This window comes from Panthera onca, chromosome E3 (genome assembly GCF_046562875.1).
Source record: "Panthera onca isolate mPanOnc1 chromosome E3, mPanOnc1 haplotype 2, whole genome shotgun sequence".
In the NCBI taxonomy this organism is placed as follows: domain Eukaryota; kingdom Metazoa; phylum Chordata; class Mammalia; order Carnivora; family Felidae; genus Panthera; species Panthera onca.
In genome coordinates this window covers 28,013,373-28,031,152 of record NC_138354.1, presented here as the reverse complement: position 1 = coordinate 28,031,152, position 17,780 = coordinate 28,013,373, and the positions used below count along the sequence as shown (strand labels likewise).

Sequence of the window (17,780 nt, the reverse complement as noted above, 5' to 3'; positions counted from 1 at the left end):
CATGTGACTTGGGGGATAAGGACCCCGTTCTCTGGCCCTTGTGGGCCATCCTCTGTTCTGGTTCCTCTGAAACTTCTGCCAATGACCTGTCACCTTAGCCGTGTTTGCCCCATGTGAATCACACCTGTTCCAAGTCCCCTAGAAGTACATTGGCCTTAAATCAACCTAATGTACTTTCAGAAGTGGATTTACTCTAAGCTAATCGTGTTCAGTCAAGGAGATCTTTGACCTCCAGAGGATGTACGACAATGTCTGAAGACAATTTTTTATTTTCTCACCTTGGGGTGGGGAGGTGACTACACCAGGGTAGCAGGTGAGGAGGTAAACTCCAGGGATGCTGCTAAACTTTGGGCAGCACTGGGGCCAGCCCTCCCCTGCCCCCCACACAGAGAACGAGCTGGTATAAAAGGTCAGTAATAACAACGATGAGAAACGCTATCCCGTGGGATAATATTGGTGAAATCACAAGCAAGGAATCACATGCTGGTTAGATTTTTTTTTTTTTCCGCAAAACATTAAGAATTAAACTATTATTCAATAGTTAAATGATTAAATATTAAACGATTAAATAAAAATAAATAAAAATATATAAATTTTAAATATTAAACTATTAAACTATATTAAAATGTTAAGCTATTAGTTAAATATGATTAGTTAAATATTGAACTATTAAATATAAATATAAAATTAAAAACATAAAACTTAAAATACTAAAATACAATTTAAAGGTTCCTTTTGAGTTCCCTCCAAAGTCATCTACGTATACTCTCAGAGCATTTGTTTGTATGCTGTGTTTTGGAAAACAAGGCTCTCCCCAGTCTACTGAGTGGATTACCAGAGAACTTCCACAGTATGTTTTTATTTTTTGTTACTTTTTAATGATTTTTTTAATGTTTATTTGTGAGAGACAGAGCACAAGTGGGAGAGGGACAGAGAGAGAGAGAGAGGTAGACACAGAATCCGAATCAGGCTCCAGGCTCCGCCCTGTCAGCACAGAGCCTGATGTGGGGCTCAAACCCACAAACCAGGAGATCATGACCTGAGCCAAAGTTGGATGCTTAACTGACTGAGCCACCCAGGCATCCCAGGGTGTGTTTAAATGATGGCCCTTCCCTTGATCAGTCCTTCCCTAGAAGAAAACTTGACTCTGCCCCTGGGCAGATGGTCTGTGTCCCGAATTCTAGGAGCCAAATCTTATCTCCCAGGGAGGAGTAGATGTGCCCCAGGTAGTTCTGTCCTTGGCTGTCTTGTGTCCTTTACTGTAGAAACCATCCAGTCAGCAATTAAGAACCTCCATGGGAAAGAACAGTCACTTGCTGACGGCTGATAGCTATGGTGAGGGTGACAGCTCACCCCTACACAGTGACCTCTCCTAGACCCGAACCTGATGCCAAGCCAGCCACAGCACAAGACAGGCTTTCTACGTTGATGCCACGCTATCAGGGAGATGACTCACCTGGGCTCCAGTACCACTCTGTCAGCCCCAGCCGGCTCTTGGGGAGCCATAGGATGTACTAAGTTTCTATGTTAAAGAGACTCTGGAACCCAACCAAAGTACTAATGTTTTTCTGTAACTGTTGGCACAAGTCCGTGGCCAGATCTTATGCTGTGCTGGGCCCCAGTCCATCCTGGGACTCATGATGGGATCCTGTTCAGCTGCCTGCAGGCAGGTTAGACAAGAGGGACATGGATGGGTTTTCTGGCAGAAAGTGGTGTCCCAAATATTACCCATATGGCAGCAGCGAGACAGCAGATGAGGCTGAGCTTGGAAAACCAACCATGCAGTGGCAAGGGACAGGTGTAGGAAGTCTGGCTCAGTTCCTGCTTCTTTGCCTCAGCTCCCTTTGCTCCTCAGACAGGCGTTACCTGGTCCAGCCTGGAGCACAGGTGTCACAGGTAGGGCTTGCCTTTCAGATTCATTGTGAGCTGTGTTTGTACATGACATACCTGTGGCTCAGCTTACTTAGTGCTCGGCCTGTGTAGGAACATTGGGCCACCCAGGGTGTTCGTTGGGTCCTCCCCCAGAACTTGGTGAATCCACCCTCAAGCCCCTGTTCTGAGTTGGGGACCATAGACAAATGGGCTTCTGGAGCCCCTGCAATGCGCTTCGCCTGTGGCAGCACCGAGCTCTGCATCTGCTGGCATCAGCATGCCTCACTCTGCCTGAGGGAGCCTAGTGAGGTTGAAATCCCTGTTGTCAGCTTTCCCTCAGCAGGCTGCTCCTGGGGTGCACCAAGGAAGCCCTGACTTGCCATGGTGGATGCTTCCCTAGTCTCCAGATGGTGGTTACCCAGGAACCAGAGAAAGCCAGTGTGAAAGCCGTGTGAATTTGGTTAGTGGCATTACCACGACCTCTGCTCACACTGACATTGACCATTTGCCGAGAACTGGCTTCTCCCATTATATCTTCACCTCATTATGTAGGTGTTCTCATGATACCCATTTTCCAGATGAGAAACTTAAGGGTCAGAGAGGTGAACGAACGTGCTCAAGATGATGCTGGGAGCACATAGCATCGGTGAGTGTCAAACTGGGGGCCACAGGATAGCACAATCTATCTTCTCAACTTGTATCTTACTGTTCCAGAAAAAACAAGTTGCCTTGACTGGTAGATGTGAAATGGCTCAGGCAGAACTGGAGGGATGGGCTTGATGTATACAACCCAAGGTCTAGATAAAGGGAACGCTTTGCAAAAGTATCCCCAATGTACTTAGATAAATAGGAAGAGAGATGGATGACAGGTGAGTAGGTATGTAGATAAATAGATATAATGCTTTGCACAGTGAGTAATTCTTTGACAGATAGATTGCCACAAGGCTTGTGGATAAAATGGTTTGAGCAATGGAGCCAATAGAAAATTTATTTTAAAACAAAAATGAAATCTCTCCCTGTACATCAGTAGTGTTTTTGACCAATTTAAATGCTCATTATTTGATTCTTTCTCATTGATCCCCAAGATGGCTTATTTCTGAACCCTCTCCAATTTGGCAAGGCTCTTCTCATTTAATTTTAGCTTCTCTGCCTGCCTTATCCCCTCTACCCCCCCACCTCCTGCCCCCACAAACGGCTTCACTGTCAATTAGTTAATGTCCTCTACTCAAATCCTGAAATACCCTGGGAGTTGTAATAAAAGAACTCTTAGTTAGAACAAAGATTTGTCAATCTGGGTATTTGTGAAGTTGGCTGTACTTAGAAGGCAAACAAACCTTCGTTTGCATTGAGAATTCTCGCAGGACCTGAATATCAAGGGCATTAGGAGGAAAAACTCCTGATTGCTCAGTGTTCATCAACCAACCAGGTACTTGAATGTCTTTGATCTGCTCAGTAACTGGGAGCATAAGAGGACTGAGTTAACTACATTCACTGAATTAAAAGATGATGCTGGGGCCATGAGGATTGTGAACAGAGCTCAAGCAGACAGAGAAGTGGGTGGTAAGAAATTAATACTCCAAAGCTACAGCTATGCAAATTCGTTCATCCATTTGCTTACTTACATAGTTCTGGGGCCAGGAAGAGGCCAGGCCTTGTGTTAGATGCTAAAGATACAGCTGTGAACAAGACAGAAAGCTCCCTGCCCATAGAGCACCTGCTCTGGTTGGGGGAGTCAACCAGTGAATTTCTGAATAAAAAAAAATGTGCCCATAATTTCGGGTAGTAATAAGTGAACAGAAATACAGGCAGGTCTGTAAGCAGGAGTGGCTGGGCGCTGTAGAGAAGCTTGTCCAGGGAGCGTTCTCTTTGGACTCGAGTTGCAAGCTCAGGAATGGAGGTTTGAGCTGAGAGCTTACAATGGAGAAAGAGTTACAGGCAAAGAGACCACAGTGAGAGCATTCTGAACATTTTGCATATTATATCTGGATTCCTATAAAAATAATGCCACTTTTCCTTAGAATCAATTAAAGTGTTAGCTCCTTCGAGCTCCTTCAATGCCTTTGTGTCACTAGAATGTCAAGATGAATAAGGAATTACCTTATCAGGCAAGGGTGAAGGGAAAGGACTGGTAAGGGAGGTGGGGGGAGAAAAGGTGGTCACATTTGGAACCAGCCTGTCAAACTGATGTCCAGTGCATCTTGCCAGGGTCAAAGGAACTTAATAGCTCCTACAGTACTGTGCAGATACTGGGGACTTAGGTAAGAAATCTGGCTTATACTTAGCATTAGCTAATTCGCTGGCTTAAGTTCTGCTGAACTAAAGCCTCCCACAAAACCAGTGGTTCACAACTGGTTGTGAATTTACCCCCCCAACCCCGCCCAGGGGACATTTGACAATGTCTTGAGACATTTTTATTACGACGTGGGGGGTGGGGCAGTGCTACTGGCCTCCAGTGAGTAGAGGTCAGAGGTGCTAAATACCCTGCAGACACCTGAGGAAGAATGATCTCCCAAATATCAGCACTGCCAAGGGTGAGATACCTTGGCACACCCCTCTTTGCTCTGTGGACAAAGATGACCCTGGCCATGGAATCATAACCATGTAGAAAAGTGTAATTCATTCCTTCCTAGGTGTTGCCTCGTTTATGTCCAAACGTCACCCTCTCTGGTTAATATCAGACTTGTCCCATCTCCAGCCATGACATACTTGTCACCCAGAGTCTCTGGGTCTGTGTTTGCGTGCATAGTCACTGTTGAGTAATGACTCATGCGTGTGAGCATGTGCATGGCGTAGGTAAAAGGGAAAACACCTTTCGGAGATGGTTTCCTGAGAGATTTATGGCTCAACAGTGCAGGGAGTGTGCAGCGTGTTAAAAAAAAAAAATGAAAATGGAGCTACTTGGCTTGGGTTCAGAGAGGGACTGGCCAAGGCTTGTGGCCTGATGGAGCAGGCTTTGCAAATAACTCGATTTGGAGGCCTGGTTCCTTTTTCTGAGGCAGACCACAGCCTCCTCCGTGCAAACTTCTCTCTGTGGAAGCTCTTTGCCGACTTGCAGGATTAAAGCAATTGCTGTCTCCTCGCCTCTCTTCCAGCTCTGGGCTTCGATTAACCTTTTCCTCCGTGGAGAGCGGTTTTTGGAGCAATCAGGGAGCTTTTGAATGGCTCTTACCTGAGTCTCCAGCCCATTAATTCTTATGGTGCCCAGCATCTGTTGAGAGGACAGCGAGACCAAATTGCTTCTCAGCCCATCTGCTTTCCTCCCGCCAGCCTCCTTGGGGGAACAGAACCTCTCTGGAGCAGACAAGGCTGGTTTTGGGACAGGCTGAGTCCCTCTCCTATGATCTTTGCTCCTGGCTCTGGTTTGCTGGGTCTTTAATCAGCCCTGGTGGGGAGTGGAGCAGGGAGGTGACCAGCTGGACCACTGCTTGGGCAGAGACAGGCGGGGAGCCTATTTCCTGAGAACGGAAACATTCTCAGGGAGGGTTTGCGGTCCTTGGTCCTGGGCGCCTTACTGGTCTGTGTGACTCAGGGCGAACCATGTGATGCAACATTCCACAAATAGCCGACAAGTTCCCCCAAAGCACAGCCACATGTACTGTTGTGAAAAATAGATCGTGTTGAGATCACTATTCATCCCTTCTTGGTGGGAGCTGACTTTGCCCAAGATGTTGAAGGTTTGAGTTTGGCCGTTGACTGAGAACACTTCAAAATCATGACTCTTGTCCACAGTGACTAACGTACCTTGAATATGTTTCTATGTTGTAAGATTTTTTAAGTAGTCGATATACTGAACGTTGGGCTCGAACTCGTGACCATGAGATAGTTACATGCTCTTCTAGCTGACCCAGCCCGTTGCCCGTTGAATATAGGGTATCATGAGCTGTGAAGTGTGCAACATACATGGATATGTAAACTTACCGTTGTTAGCTAACCTTCATTAAGCACTTCGAGTGGGTTCTGGACATGTTTCTGAGCAACCTCTTGGTATAGGTTCACTCATGCAGATTTCACAAGTATCCCCAATGGGAGGTGTGTCAACATCATCTCCACTTGACAGACAAACGGGCGCAGAGAGGTTAAGGTGCTTGTCCAGGAGCTAATGGGGAGAGCAGCTATAATTTGAAACTGGCCATCTAGCTTTCATTTGTCAGGTACCACAACCCCATGAGACAGGTACTAATCTTAGCCCATTTTCCAGATGAGCCAACTGGAAGGCCACGGAGACCGTTTGCTTTTATTTATTATTTTTTAAATGTTTATTTTTGAGAGAGTGGGCGCGTGTGCACTTGTGAGCTGGGCAGGGTGAGAGAGAGAGAGAGGCTCCCAAACACGGTTCACGTTGCCAGCACAGAGCCCGGCATAGGGCTCCATCCTGCGAACTGCAGGATAATGACCTGAGCCAAAATCAAAAGCTGGACCCTCAACCGCCTGAGCCACCCAGTTGCCCCCAATTGTTCTTTTAAAGGTAATTTGGTTAGTAAGTGGTAGAGGCTGAATTAGAAACATGATCTCTTTTCATGTGTATCCTCAGCAACCAAGTAGTAAATGTACAGATTGGATGTAGAGATAAGAGGTAGGTATGCAGATACAAACATGGTTGTAGACCTGTGACTTAATTATATACAATATATGTCATGTACAATGCACACATTGTAATGCATATATCCTAAATCAGATGTAATATATATTACCAACATATAACCATATAGCTAATCTATGTATCTCCAATTTGTAGCATTTCTAATGTGTATACGTATGATGCTGCATGCATGTATCATGTATACACTATAATGTATGATACAGAGGTAAAGGTAGTTTAGATGCAGATGTAGTTACAGCTAGAGATGGAGTTATCAGTAGAAGCACATACGAGTGATGGAGAACGCTCACTTGGCAACCCCAGGCAGATGGGTCTGGAAACACCTGTCCGTGCGGAGTGGCATGCAGGTGAGGAACCAAACCTCCAGGCTGTGGGAAGGTTTGCCCTGCAGAGGGGAAGCAAAGTGGTGGCCCACAAGGGAGTGGACACTCACATTTCCTTTCTGGCAGGCGCATCTTCTTAGAGAGACTCCTCACACCCCCACTTCAAGCACAGAGTCAGGAGCCTGCTGTGCTGCCCGCTGAGCAACAAGGCAGTGTCGCCAGATTTGCATGGAGTTGCAAGCCAAAGCCTGGGTGAGGAGGCAGTGCTGCTGTTTGGTGGAAATATCAAACGTACCAGTGTGTTTGAAGCTCAGTCTGTCTTCTCCACGGGCGTTTTTGGGCAGGGCTGTGCAAACCAGCGAGCTTCAAAAGAGCAGGGTCCAGTGCTGGAATGTTCAGGCTGGGTTTTGAGGTTCTAGTTAGCAAGATAACTCAGTCAGGAAAATCGCTTTTCACATGAAACGGCAGCCTGATGGAAGTCCAGGCGTATGAGGCACATAAAACTCAACGTCCAGGGCCCAGACTTGCAGAATATCACAGAAGAGGGCCTCCGATGTTCCTTGCTATACATTATTTGCATGTAGGACTTGCTTAAGTACCTCTTTGAGGTGATCTCCTCTCATCCTGACAGCCATGCCCGGGGAGGGGACTCTTGGCCCCCTCCTTAGCAGGTGCAGACCCAGAGGCGTCAAGAAGTTAAATACTTGGTCCAAGACCATCGTGCTCCTGACGTACTGACATGAAGTGTGTTGGGGGTTTCTCCTCTCCCCTCACCCCAGCAGATCCACTGTCAACCTTTCTTTTCCTGTTTTTGGGCCCTCAGAGGCTTGACCTTGATGGATTTCATCAGCGTGACTTCTCATTGCTTCCATTAGGGGGAGGCACTGGCAGGAGATGGGAAGGTGGGATGACAGTGGGTTGGGGGTCATTTTCCATGTGTCTCTCTGTGAGGGCCACAGCTCCCAGAGAGCTGCTATGATAGCTGTATTCTTCAGGATCTGCTAACACCACTCTCCAGGGTGGTGCCAGCTCCCCATTGTGGGCAGCCCTGCTTTGTTTCCCTTAGAAAGGGTTTTGTTATGGGGGAACCTGAGTGGCTCAGTCGGTTGAGTGTCCAACTCTTGATTTTGGCTCTGTTCATGAGCCCAGGGTCATGGGATAGAGCCCTGGGTTGGGCTCCATGCTGAGCATGTAGTCTGCTTAAGATTCTCTTTTGGTCTGCCCCTCTCTTTCACTGGTACACACATGTACACACACTCTCTACGGAAACAACTGTTTGCTTATTCCCTAGGAGAGTAGTATATGTTTCCTTTGGGAACCCTGCCTTGGACATGAAGCCTGCCCCCACCCCTTTGCTAACACAGCATTGCCGGAGTGAGCGACTGTTATTTCATGCCATGTTTTGGTAAAGTAGGAGTGGGGGTCTATCTTCACGCCAAAGAAAGGTCTCACAATGGTTGCGAGGGAATGGGGAAGCTGTTGAAACTAAATGCCCAGTTGTCAAAGGCGTGAGTGTTTTTCTGGGCAGGGCATCGTAGCTGTCATTCTGTTGGTGACAACTCCCCCCAAACAGAGACACGAACATTCTACACACCACTGTGCTAGTAAATCATCCAGGGACCCATGTATGTGAGAAGAGATGTCCCAGGCAGGGGACACTATGCTCTGAGTCTCAACAGTCACTCACACGCATTCTGTCTGTCGTGACTACAAAGCCGGGAAGAGCTGTTTCACCTGGGGAAGGGACTCAGGTTGACGGTAACAACACAGCGGGGGTGGGGAGGGCAGGCCATTGGCTCCTCCCTGTAGCCCACAGCAGACAGACAGACAGAAGACAGATTGTTTCTGCCAGCCAGCACGGCCTTGGCAAACTCTCCCTGTTCACTGTCCTCCTGTCACTCCCAGGAAATACCACCTTTCTAGCCTTTGAATCTGTTTTCTCAGAATTGCTCCTGCTCCTCCCTGAGCCTTCTGTTGCCATTCCTCCAGCCCAACTGGTCCTGTCTGGGGAGCTGGTGAGTCCTCTCCCAGCAGGATGAGGCGGTTAGCTGGCCCCAGCTCCAGCTCAGCACAGCCCTCCTGCTGTGTTCAATTGCCTTCCTGAAAAGGAACATCTTATTAATAATGATAAGCCCTTCTAATTTTCTTCTGGGAACTGTAGCTCTGTTTTTCCACTGCAAGGAAGAGAGGAAAGGAAGGATGGAAAACTGAAGTTAGCTCTGGTGCAGGTGCCAGATGGGTGGGGCCAAGGACAGTGGTGCTGTTTTACTGTCCCAAGAAGGAAAACCCCAGCCAGCTCGATGCAGGAAGAAACTACAGCCGTTAAGAGAGGCCTCGCTGTCCCAATTACAGTCTGACATTGGTTATGGGGGAGTGGGAGGTGGCTTTTTATTATGTGGCCCAAGATCCAAAGTGATATACGAGCCTGCTGATGGGTATCTCCCACTGGCCTGTCATTGTTCTGGGATTTTTTTCTTTCTTTTTTTTAAGCAGGGGGAAAGGGGGTTGGAGGAGTTCTGAGAAATTGGAAAGTAAAGGGGCCTCTAGAAGTCAGCTAGTGGTAAGGAAGGGGCCCAGGGTTAAGAATTTCCAGCAGCTTTCTTAGAAAGTTGGCTGCCAGAACCATCTTAGCTGCCTGGAGGTAGAGGGTGGACCAGGTATTCTCAATTCTGTTCTTCTGTCTCCAGCCAGTATGTCTTTGAAGGGTCTCCTTTCCCCAGGGCAGCCTCCTTTGTGCAGAGTCATTCAGCCAAAACACCCCAGATATTTTGGAATGGATCATTTTTCATTGTGGGGGGCTGTCCTGGGTACTGTAAGATATTTAGCAGCACCCCTGGCCTCTGCCTGCTACCCCACCCCAGTTGTAAGAACCAAAAATGTCTCCAGACGTGGTCACCAGTCTCCTGGTGGCACAATCCACCCCAGCTGAGAACCACTGACCTAAGTAGAGTTTGTAGGGATTGTGTGAAAGTCTGTTGACTGTCTGAAAGGATTGCTCATGAGGGTTAGGTGAAGTCCACTGGCTGAACACCTCCATATAAATGTCACTGGAATTTAAGGTTTTTTTTCTCTCAAGTGGCTTCCTATTGGCTGGGTTATAAATAAATTAGCACCTGCCAAGCCTCTGGGGGGTGGGTGAGATGAGATATGGAGGAAAGTTACAATGTTTCTTCTTCGATCCTTTAAAAAAATTTTTTAATGTTTATTTTTAATGTTTGAGAAACAGAGTGCAAGTGGGGGAAGGGCAGAGAGAGAGGAGGACAGGGGATCCGAAGTGAGCTCTGTGATGACAGGAGGGACCCTGGACTGTCAGATGACCTGAGCTGCCCAGGCACCCTTCTTCTTTCGTTTGACACCCAGCAAACCCTGAAACACAGGAGGGTGAGAGGCCTTGGTGTGCTCCTGGGGAATGACCTCTCAAGCCGCAGCTTTGAATCACGGCAGCGGGAAGGCTGAATCCCAGGCCTGGCCCTAGAACCCCATCCCCTTGAAGACACAGGCATGGGGCTGGCAGATTTGCCACGGTGTGGCTGTCTGAGGAGGGTGTGGGCTCGCCTGACACCCGGAAATAGTCTGTGGCTTTGGAGCTGACGCTGTGATGGGTTCAAACTGGCTGGTCTTTACTCCTACTTACTGGACTGTCACTGTACTGCTTTCGTACAGGCTGGTCTTTACTCTCTCGACTCCATGAAAGAGGCCTGTGTGTCGAGCGCCAGCCTTAAACAACCAGGGTGCTGTGTGCTGTGCTGGCTATTAGGTGTTTACCTGTTAGTTTGTCCTTGGGTGTTCCCCCACCCTGTTCTCCGAGGACGGCTGTGGCTGGAATGTGTTTGGTTTTGATTTTTATTATTTATTAATAAATTTGGGAGGTGGTTGAGGTCTTCTTTGGGTTTATTTTTCATAGTGTTTATCAATAGTACTTTGTGTTATTTCATTATCATGTTATTGATTTAGTTCACTCGTCGAACCTTTTTTGAATGCCTTCTATGTGCCAGATAGTGTTTTAGGAGTCAGAGATACAGCAGTGAGCAAGATAGAAGTCCCTGCCCTCATGAGCTCTCATTCTAGATAGATTACAAATAAGAGATGTGTGTTTATATGTTTATATCAGATATTGACAAGTGTTAAGGAGAAAAGCTAGGCAGGAGAGGGATTACCCTTCACATTTGGTGGAACCAAGGAGAACTTGGAGATCAGGCAACATTCAGGCAGAGACCTCAAGAGTATGAGTGGGCAAGCCCTGGAGAGAGCAGCCAGTGCAAAGGCCCTGGGTTGGGATGCGCTTGGAACGGTCATTGCACCTTAGAAGCAGGAGTGAGCAAGGGAAAAGGGGGTGAAGGTGCAGGCAGATCATTAGCATCTTGTTCAACTGAGAAAGGCAAGCCTTTGGATGATTTTGAGCAGAAGACTGACATGGCCTGACTTGGTTCGGTGGCCGCTGTACTGAAAGTGCACTATTGTTGTTCAAGTGCAAGAATAGGGAGTTGGGCAAGGGCAGAGGCTGTCAAAATAGCCAGGGCATTGTAGTGGTGGTTTGTACCAGGGTGCTAACTGTGGAGACGCAGAAAAGTGGTTTCATTCTGGATACTTGGGAGGGCAGAGCCACGGAATTTATTGTGGATTAGAAGGATGTAAAGCAATACAAGCACACGATAGAAAGCAAAAAAAAAAAAAAAAAATCAAATAATACAAAGAGTATTCAGTGAGAAGTCAATCTCGCATACCCTTTTCTCCAGTCTTCAGAGGCAGCAACCATTAACCTTTTTCTCGTTTCCTCTCCTAGACCTTCCTTTGCATATTAACACGTGTGGGGTGTGTGTGAGTGTGTGCATGTGTGCGTAGGCAGGGATTTTGTTTCCTTGAACTGGAATCTAATGAAACATATTTTCTAATCACGCATGGTTTCTTTGTATCTTACCCCCATTGGCTATCATATCTGCACACACTGCTCTTCCTTACAATTTCTAACTGTTTTCTGTGTTGTCCAGCTCTCTATCCAGCACTCAGCATGGCGTTAATGTGTAGAAACTGTTCAGTAAGTACAAGTTGAATGAATTATTTTCTCGTGTATGTAACTGATTTCCTATTGGTGGACGTTTAGGTAGTTTCTTCTCCCCCCACCCCCACCCCCCATCTTAACACTGTCGTTCTCGTACACACGCTTTCTCACAGCTGAGTGGCTAAATCTGTAGGGTGAAGTAGATTTGGGACTGTGAGTCAAAGGGTATGTGCATTTTCCATTTTGACAGTCGTAGCTGAACTGACCTTAGGGAGGTTTCTTCAAATCGACTATCAAAGTGATTTCCTGTTTCCACTCTCAAAAGCACTGGTAATCATCAGTCTTTATCATCTGTGTCAAACTAATGGGTAAAAACACTGTCTTGCTGGTATGATTTGCATTTGATGTGTGAGTGGGGTGGAGCATATTTTAAGAGTGGTATCTGTTGATTAATTTCTTAGCTGCATTTTCCTGGGTTCTAAAAGATGCCTCCTCGGAGACATGATTATTAAGACTGGCCAAGCCAGCTATTGTGCTAAGGACTCGACGTGTGTTAACTCACTTCATGTTGCCATGAGCCCTGCATAAGGAGGTATGGTTCGCATTCTCCCTCCCAGACAATGAAATGGAGGTATGGAGAGGGGTGAGGTCAGTGTTGCCCAAGGTCACACATCATGTGGAGAGGAAGTAGGGAGCCGGTATTGGGACCTAAAAAGAACTCTTAACCACCATGCCGCGTAGCTCAGCGTATTTGGTAATAGCCGTGACTCTCCTTTAAGGCTTAACCACTCTGATATTTTGAAAACAAAAGCCTAAGTGTCTCTGGGCTTTGGAAAGCAGATGGATGAGACTCTGGCATGTGGTGGGACCTGGGCTTGAGGCCCCAGCCTGTGCTGGAGACAGAGCTGTGCACTAGGCACCTGGCAGGCATGTGCCATGCAAGGAGACCGTGTCACCTTTTTCATACTAAATCGCACTGCCCTCTGACCAAGTCCCCAGCTGCACGGCAGAAGTGGATCTAGGGGCCAGTTACATACGGAGCTATCAGTAGTTAGAACTGTGCATTGGATCACACAGATGGAGAACAAGATCGAAGACAACAGGTAAATGGGAAGAAGGAAGGAAGATGGATAATATAATATCTCAGTTCCTATTGTAAGAAAATATCCCTGCTATATACTGGCCACTTCTTCAGGTACCGGGCATTGGGACATGAAGGACCCAGGGCGCTGTGCTCGGGGAACTCCCATCTAGAGCATCGTGTTTGAACTTTTCCTGTGTCACGGTCCCCTTTGGCATCCTGAGAAATCTGTGATCCCTTCTCTGAATAATACACATTTTTAATTTTTTGTTTTCTACTTTTTTCTAAAAAATATTTTAAATGTTTACTTTTGAGAGAGAGTGAGAGAGGGTGCGAGTGCACACAAGAGGGGGAAAGAGCAGAGAGAGAGAGGGAGGTAAGAGACAGAATTCCATAGGCTTTGAGCTGTCAGCACAGAGCCCAATGTGGGGCTGGAACTCAAAAACCTGGAGATCACGACCAGAGCCCAATTCGGATGCTTAACTGACTGAGCCACCCAGGCGCCCCAAAATAACATTGAAATGCAAAAAAAAAAACAAAAAAAAAAAAACCTAGCTGCAAAGGATTACAAAAGAAAGCAGTTGCGCCGAAATACAGCTAGCAAAATATATATAAACATAAAATAAGTGTGGAGCAATTAATGCATTTGCATCTTTACTAACACATTAAGTAACTAGATTTGGCTGCAGGTCTAATAAGTATCATAATTTTGAGGTAGTGACAAGTATAAGTAATATTTTCAGCATCTGCTACCAAAGCAGTGTGATAGGAAAATCTCTGTAATTTCCACTCATGTCAGTCTCAGGTCTTGGTAATACCCCTGCAGTCTGGTGTCTGCATTCATAGCGAAAGGACACAGCAAAATTGAGTTAGAGTTAGTGAAAATAATTACAAAATGGAATATGTATGAATCTAAGACCCCCAGAATTGTCTCTACCGACCGCTCACTCCTCCCCCTCCCCCCTCGCCGAGTCCACAGACGTCCCTGCACTTGACAGAAAAACCAAAATGGTTGCAAAATGGTGTATACCTGCTGAATGAAATGGTGAACAGGGTCACCCATGTTATGTAAATGATGTGTCGCCCTGTCTTTTTTTTTTTTTTTTTTTTTTTTTTTTTCCCTTCCACCTGATCATTTGTAGTTGAACTGTTGTAAGATAAATGGACTTTTGCTGTTTCTTTCTTGTGGGGTGGTATCGGATCCGTGATGGTATAGGAGGAAACAGGACAACCTGGAAGAATCCCAGAAGGCTTCTCGTTGGAGCTCTTGGCCACACCATGTCCTCAAGGGTGAGTGAGACCAGACCAGGAGAGGCTGGGATGACAGACAGAACATTCCCAGAGAAAAAACAGAGCTGAAATAATGGGTCCTATCAAGAAATCACCAGGGACATCTATCTGGGTGGCTCAGTTGGTTGAGCCTCTGACTTTTGATTTCAGCTCAGGTCATGATCCCAGGGTCACGGTGTCTGGCTCTGCACTGAGCACGGAGCCTGCTGAAGATTCTGTCTGTCTCTGCCCCTCCTCTACTTGGGCGTGCCCGTGTATACTCTGAGTCTCTTTATCAAATAACATCACACAGTATGAAGGGAACACAGGTGGGGGAGCAGAGAACGGCAAGAGACTGTTGAAGTGGGCACAGGCCCAGATAGGTCGATCTCAAGCTCCCCGGCGCTAATGGGCAGTGGGGCAGCACTGAAGGGTTTTGGGCGGGAGAGTCTGAGGTCAGCTTGGGAGGACTGCTCTGGCTGCCACATGGGGAACAGACTGGGAGGCAGGGGACCAGAGAGGCACCTTTAATCCAGAAGAGCCAAGAAGAAGACCTGATCTGGAGCAGTGACAGAAGGGAGAGTAGGGGATGTATTTGAGGGGCCATTAAAAAGACTGGGCAGCGTAGGATTTGGGCAAGTGAGAGTAGGGCACAGAAGAAGTTAGGATAGGAATGCGTGAGGAAAGGACAAGTTCAGTGGGAAGACGAAGTACTCCCTGGGCATGGGAAGGGGCGCAGTACCTAGTGAGGTTGTCAAGGAACAGGTGGAGTGGAGGAGACCTTCTGGAGCCCCTCACTCTGCTTTCCCAGAACACGGAGCCCTGATAGTGCTGTGGGGGATGGGGGTGGGGGTTGTCCTTGGACCGAGCAATATGGAATCTTGCACCCAGGAGCTTGGGCAGATTTTCAAGTTCAGTCTCCCAGGAATGAATAGAAGCAAAAGGTAGGAAGAATTAAACCACTTTTTAAAAAAAAAAACCTGCACTTTGCAGGGATTTATATGCCTTCCTGGATCTGAATAATAAATTTTTTTACAGCTACAGCTGGCGTTATATACGACCTTATAAAATGCCATGATAGCATCTAATGAATATCGTATTGCGGAATATATGACTTTTTTTTCCAAGGGCTTTTTAAGGTACTGTCTCTGGCTTGTGTCGGCAGGGAGGCCACACTGCACTCCGTCTGAGAATGCGGGCGAGTGTCTTCGCTGGGACTGATCCTCACTGTCAAGGTTTTCAGGCCCGGAGGAGGCAGCCCCCGGCAGAGACACGGGGGCTGATCTGACACACTGGCAAAAGCCTCCGTGTTTGGGCAGATGTCCCCTCTGCGAGATCAGAGATCAGACTGGCTCTTGCCCCTGTGGAATTGAGGCTGGCTAGACTTGCCTGACCAATTTAGAAGTGGACCTTTCACAAGGCACGTGTGTCTGTCTGGAGACCTGGATGGCCCTGGGAGAAATCACACACTGTCCAGTGGGGCATGGGCTTCCAGTGTCAACATCCTCTCCTTGGCCTTTGACTACACACCTTGTCTCCCTTCCCACCCCCCCCTCACCCTGACCTTGGACATCTGCATGTAGAATTACATCACCATCCCGGAAATTGTATTCCTTCCCCAACCCCCACTGCCCCCCCCCCCCCCCACTGCCGGAAAAATGCGATCAGAGGACAGTGTTGGGAACCAGGAGGATAAGAGGCTGGGGGGGGGGGGGGTTCCGGTTAATTGTTCCAGGGTTAACTGGGAGTTAGGAGAACACTATTGTTCAAGTCCTTGCTTGTAAAATACTTGCTAAGGGAGTCCGTCCGTGTTCTCAATGTGTCCAATCCATTGCACGTACCTAAATGTCAGCTCCCTCCCTGCCTTTCCTGCTCCATGCACATCTACTCCTGCACCTTTGTCCCTGTGGTGTACCTCTCCTGGGACGTCTTCCCCACCTCTTCTCCTACACAGATCTTCCCAGCTCACCAGGCAGAGCTCAGGTGTGTCAAATATGAACCGGAGGCGCCCAAGATAATTTCAAGCAGTGCTTGAACAGACTTTAAAGAAATGAATAGCTATTGTTTTCTTTCCTTAGTGACATTCTACCTGTGGCAAATTATATATATATATTTTTTTAAGTTTATGGGTAATGTTTCCTTTTTCAATTAGTTCATTAAAGAAAAATAGAGCTGAGCTGATTGAAAGAGCTTTGGTAAATAAAGAAAACTGCAGATGCTCCATGGATAGGGCAAAATCAGAAAGGTTAGCAGGTGAAGGACTAATATTTGAGAAGGGTGACTGTGTTCCTTGCTGTCCTGCTTCTGGATTTCCCACTGCAGCAGGTTGGGTCAATTCTTTCATTTTTCTGACCTCCGTTCTCTCCTCATGATGATCTCTGCCTCGCATGAGGGTTAGCCCTCCTTCCTTGCAGGCAGCGGCCTCTGAGCTGTATCAGCTCCATCGATGGTTGATTTTTTTCGTGTGGGATTTGTCACTGCCCCTCCCTGGCTGTTCGTGTCTTTGGGGGTGCCTTTGTGGGCACCATCAAACTCTACCCGTTTCTAGGTGGTTGGCAGTTAAAAAGGCCTTTCCAAAGAAGTATTTTTTGGCTGTAAAGTGTGAGTTCCCTTAAGAGGTGGAGAGACCACCCACTTATCTCAACGCTGAGAAGGAGGCAGGTGATGGGGTCGAGGCCACCTTTCTGCTAGGAAAGACCCTGGCTGTGGAGAAAGGTCTTGGTTGCCCCCTACCACAGATCCTCATGGCTCGTTAATCAGCCCAGGATGTGCTTGTTAACCATGATGCACCAGTTGGGAGAAGACAGTAGCAGTCATTGACTAATGACCTGTTTGTTACAAATGCCCAGAATCGGCGTTCTCAACAGTCCCTTCAGACTTCGTTCCAAGCCTGTGCTGTCCAGCGTGGTGGCCAGCGAGCTCTTGAAGGGCAGTGAGTCCTGTGAGCTGTGCTTAGGTGTGGATAGTATGAGCCACACCACGTAAAATACTGCCTTGATACTTGTTCATATTGGTCATATGACGAAATGAGACTATGTTGAACATATTGGGTTGACAAGATTATTCAAACCCATCTGTCGGGTTTCTTTGTTTTCTTTTCCTTTTTTTTAAACATGACTCTCGAAAATTTCCAATGAGTCATGTTCTCCCGATGATGAAGGAAAGTGGTCTGGATCAAAGCTGAACCTGGGAAAAGCTAAGAAAACAGTTTTTCTTTTTCAACTGTGCATTTCTCCCTTTTCTGAGCTCAGAGTCTCCTGAGAGGAAGCAAAAGGTGATCTCTGTTAATCGATGGTTCTGGTGCATTGAGTTCAGTTAATCAGGGTTTCGCCTCCCCCCAGGTTCGTGAGCTCTCGCTGCTTTCTTGGGCTTAAGCTACCCCCCCCCACCCCCCCACCCCCCGCCCTGGATTCCAGGTGGAAGGAAGGGGGAGGTTGCCGGTTTGCAACAACAGTCCGTCCTGTGGATGTCTCACCAGGCATCTGTTTCTCGGGAAGCGCTGTGGCCTGTGAGGGAGTGATTCCTGGCCTTTGGCGGGTTGGCCACACACCCAGCATCCAGCACTGGACCGATGAGATGGGGAGGAGTTACTCACATACACTGAGCCTGAGGGAGGATGTCACGTGCCAGGCAGGG

The 17,780-nt window shown here is 47.4% G+C and overlaps 1 protein-coding gene across 1 annotated transcript in view; it reads left to right on the top strand.

Moving 5' to 3' along the window:
• Positions 1 to 17,780, top strand: part of XYLT1 (xylosyltransferase 1) — a 309,894-nt gene that overhangs the window by 92,238 nt on the left and 199,876 nt on the right. The gene's annotated exons all lie outside the window — the stretch shown is intronic.